Raw genomic sequence first — 4,683 nt, 5'->3', positions numbered from 1 at the left:
TCCCATGATGTCAGGCTACAGTGGTTTATTAAGCTCAAAATGTCGCTCATATCTTGTCTTTGGTAATGATCGGCAGTGGTTTGTATTCAGACCTGTTCAGAGACCACCTCGAAAAGGATGTCTCGTTCCGATTGTTTGGGCCACACCAGGATTTGTTTGCATCTATTCACATTGGATAAAAAGTCCAGAACAGCATGAGAAAAGAACTCTGTTTAAAATTGACAATGCAGTGTTGGTGTGAATGCACTCATTGACTTAGTAAACTGCAGGGATATGAGTTAGTTTTCACAAGGGGTTACAGAATGTCTCCACGAATATCGTTAAATTCAGTGTTAAAATATGTTTTTTTTACAACCCAATTTTTTTCCGATAATGTTTAGTTTAATAATAAATGTCAACTGGGAGTAGCGTTCACATGAAACTATTTTTTATTTGAATAATTGTTCACTATCGTCCATACAAACATAGCCATACACCATGATTAGCCAAGTAATGTTAATACTTTATGACTTTTGTTTTGTTTTAGCCATTGTAGTGCATAGTTGCATGTTTACGCAAACAAGGCATTGAAGAGATGAGCTGCAGCCGGTCCTCCTACGAGTTCAGAGGCCACGCAGGCGCACTCCCGCCACTCATATGCATCTCTTTTATTGTCCATTGTTTATGATCACCACACTCTCCCCTTCTCGAACTGCCAGACATTTGACCTTTTTTATTTTCCTGTCCAGTTTCAGCTGCCCCGTGAGCTAACACATACATTATAGAGAGCAGATGTGCGGGCGGTTGTCAGTGAATGCTAATGAGGCCCTCCATCAGCCTGGATGGTGACACGCGGCCGCTTTCCATGAGGCTTTTTGTGTTAGCTCAAATGCTAACAGAGCTCGTGTGACATGTAAGCGTGTGCGTGTGACGAGGCGTGTGACTCGCCATATCCACGGGCTTCACAAAGTATGCCTCTCTTCCGACAGTCCACCCCCCACGAACCCCTTTCACCGCAGAGGCCTCAGAGTGCGCGATCAATCTCAGATGGGCCAGTCATGGTGTGCATGGGCCTGCCACTGTTTCTGACGTGCTCTTTTTTCTCCTCTCTCGTTCTGCTCACCTCCATCCTCCGACTGTGGGATAGTAGGAGTACCACCTCAGGAGAGATGACGTTGGAGCGAGCATCTTTCCAGGAGGATAATTAACACAATATACCACCAGCCCGCATGGAGGTCTTCCCTGCTGTCGCTTTGCTGCAAACAGGTATGCAGGCCTTTCTTACGTTTTCCCCTGGTGATACCCACCAACTGTGTTTCACCGACTGACTGATTTGCTGACCAGCCCCCCATGCTCTTCCCCAGTTCCTTTACTCTCTCTCTCTGTCTCTCTCTCTCTCCCTCCCGCTCACGTTGGACAAGGCAGGCTACTGTGTAACTTTTAATAGTGTTTTCTTGTGCGAGTAAAGCTCTTGATCTACATTGTGTGGGTTTGCAGGTTTACAGGTGTAGACTTAGGGAGACATGTTTGGTGCTCTGAGGTGGCAAATGTCATGTTTTTGAAGTTCAAGTGGGTTGTCTTTACTGCTCTGGGCTGTACCAGGTGCTTGCGCACCTCTGATCGACTCTCTCAAAGGTTACCACGTTTCTTTCTTCTGTGATTTTTGTGTATTTGATGTGTGATTTCTTGCCGAGAAAAGAAAATGGTTGGAGGGAAAATTGAGTGAACAAGTGTGATGATTGTGAGGCAGTTAAATCTGTCTGACGGCTTTTCAGCATTCTGCTGCATTGTATACCCTGAGGGGATTGCTGAAATTTGCAAACTTGTTTTGAGTTGACCCGGCGCAAAGGCCGCAAATGACATTGTTTATTTTACTAATTCTGATGACTGCCTTTTGGGTGGGAACAAACAAATATTTTGTTCCCACCCCCCATTGAGCATTTAAAAAAAAAAAAAAACTAAACTAAACGAACTGTGACTATTGAGCTGACTGTTTCCCTCAATTCGATTAAGAAGAATCTATGTAGGGAAAAGGAATAACTTTATCAAGTACTTTAGTATTTTTATTTATTATGTGTTAAATTAAATTCCACATGACTCAGACAATTGTGTTATTAATCTACTGACTTGTAATTTTAATATACTCAATTTATTACCGACTCTAATGCATTTTTTGCACATTTGCAACTTGAATGTGTGCTTAAAAGTGCTGGATCCTTTTTAGGTACACAATCTTAGTCTTTACGGTAAATTATAATGATCATTTTTGATTGAAATGCTCATATAGGTTAATTTCACCTTTATTGGAGTGGTTGCAGTGGTGTGAAACGATTCTGCCTTTGTCACAAGAGCCAATTCAAAAGAAATTGATTACTGTATTAGGAAACAGCTGCCAAGTGTCTCATGGTTGTGAAGCGGTCACGTCAGTGTTCTGACAGACAGACTTGTACTCTGTCTGCATGTGGCTGTTTTTTTACAGAACGGTAAAGACGGAAAAGGCTTTTCCTAGAATAGCCAGTCTCAATTTTGTGGAGGACATTTTTGGCAATGGCTAGCATGAGAATTTTATGGCAAGCGCTGCCCTATAACACGCATTGAAAGGGACTTGGATTTGGAGTGAAAGTGGTCGATTTTCCAAAATCTCAACCTTTTCCAAATGGACTTCAACTGTCGTCATTATGAGGTGTTGTAGCACTTAAAGCCATTTTCTTTTATTGGATGAGGCTAAGTGGCCTATTACGAAGTTGTTCTAAACTTAATTTACATGTTCATATGAAGCGAAGCGGGATGTTAATGGCTGACAAATTAACCCCTGCAGCATTATCTTCCAAATGGCCCGCAGCATATGATAACCTATAATCAATATCAGCAATTACGTTTCAGGAGGAGGCGGCTGTCCGTGACCTCGACCTGCCTCTCATGAAGAGACCTTGTAAAAGAAACTGGATCTCTATACTTTAGCCTGCTCATGCAGGATGTCTCGATCCCCTGATGTCATTACACACACCTGGGACTACCTAGCATCCTCTCGCTTCCCCCGTCAGTGCTTCACCCCTTTCCGCTTTCTTGTCTTGCCCGTCCTCATTCAGCGGTGACATAGAATCCCGGGTTTAATGCGGTTAGCCCTTTATTGTCCTTCCGTCTCATACATGCGCACCAAATGTTGGTGTTGCATCAAAAATCCTCATTTCCAATTTCAAATACATGCAATAGAATATCTCAATTATTATTTCATACTACAAGTTTTTTAATTCACTGACAAAGCCTCTTGGATAAGAAGTGAAACCTCCGACACCTTCAAAGAAATACATATGACGGCTGAAGAAACGTTCTCATCGATGGACCACTCCTGTACGACTGAGAGCTTGCAGACATAGTACAAGTTACATTTGTAGTTGCATTGTGTGATTCCAAGTACGCATGTGCCTAATTAATTCACATAAACGTAGGATAAAGTGAAATCTATAAATTAAAGTCGGCGCAAAATAGACTTAATGATCCTTATTAGAAATCAACAGTTTTATTTTGATATGAGTAACATCATTTCACAGCTCTGGTATAATTCCATTATAAGTTCCTAAAAATAAATTGTGTGAATTGTTATCGTTTGCAATGTGTTTAATTTGGACGTTAAACATTTTGTCACCTCTCTAAAATGATGGAAAAAATATCCCCAAAAACTAAGACACCAAAAACACTGAATGAAATACTAATTACATTATTGGGAACATTGTTATTAATAATTTCAATTATAGGCAAGAACTGAATGATCAATTTAACCATCATGGACAGCTTTAGCAGACTATACAATTATCAGTTATTTTTTAATATGGGAACAATTTAGGGAAAAAATGGTCACGGTAAATTATATTTGTGTGTGTGTGTGTGTGTGTGTGTGTGTGTGTGCGTGTGTGTGTGTGTGTGTGTGTGTGTGTGTGTGTGTGTGTGTGTGTGTGTGTGTGTGTGTGTGTGTGTGTGTGTTTTAACCTATATACATTGTCAGTCATCCATATCATGATCATCCACAAATCTTAAATTCAGGTCATAGGACAAATGTTGTTTGTTAAACTTAGATTATTTTTCCCCCAAAATGACATTTGCAGCACTGATGCTGTTAGGATAAATATTTGATATTCCTGGTTGATTAATTAATGTAATAATTAAGACCACTTCATTCATTAATTAAGAACACTTAACTCATTAAGTGATGCTAATGAGACTGAAGGGCCTTTTACTGCAACCGTTTTTTGATAGTGATGTATTCTACTTCATTCACAACTGTCGATATACACGTTTAAAATACATCCATATTTCAAATTAATGGAACATAATTTCCAGGATTTATGAATTCATGCAAATAATCTAGCAATGTTAGATCAATTATGATAACACTAATATAATCATAAAACAAATCATGTTTTCAAATTTAAATTGTAATTGTACAAATGCTTTTTTAAATCTGTCAAAAATGGGGCTGCTTCTTCTTATGTGGGTCATTGACTACACTGACCTTGAACTTCACCAGAGTGGGTTGGGGGGTTGAAAAGATAGGTAGGGGTTTGGTGTTGGGCGGTGGGAGGCGATTTAGCAGAGAGCCATATGACTCCATGAACTGCAGCAGCAACACTGTACTCATTCTTAAAATGATCAAAGGGCACCAGTGGCTTATTTGTGAGTTTTCCCCACTATTTTATTTTATTTTCT

At 40.0% G+C, this 4,683-nt stretch overlaps 1 long non-coding RNA gene across 1 annotated transcript in view; it reads left to right on the top strand.

Annotated features, from left to right (window-relative positions):
- The first annotated feature begins 1,155 nt into the window (after positions 1–1,155).
- The window catches only part of LOC148900636 (uncharacterized), a 17,945-nt gene continuing 14,417 nt past the window's right edge, over positions 1,156–4,683 (top strand). Inside the window, exon 1 of the long non-coding RNA XR_016114373.1 lies at positions 1,156–1,245. This is a non-coding gene — a long non-coding RNA (uncharacterized LOC148900636). The remainder of the gene's footprint in view (positions 1,246–4,683) is intronic.

The sequence above is a fragment of the Hippocampus bargibanti genome, linkage group LG03, assembly GCF_051943395.1.
Source record: "Hippocampus bargibanti isolate YZ-2025 linkage group LG03, ASM5194339v1, whole genome shotgun sequence".
Lineage (NCBI taxonomy): Eukaryota > Metazoa > Chordata > Actinopteri > Syngnathiformes > Syngnathidae > Hippocampus > Hippocampus bargibanti.
Note: the sequence above shows the minus strand (reverse complement) of the source record. Positions and strands in the feature narration are given on the sequence as shown.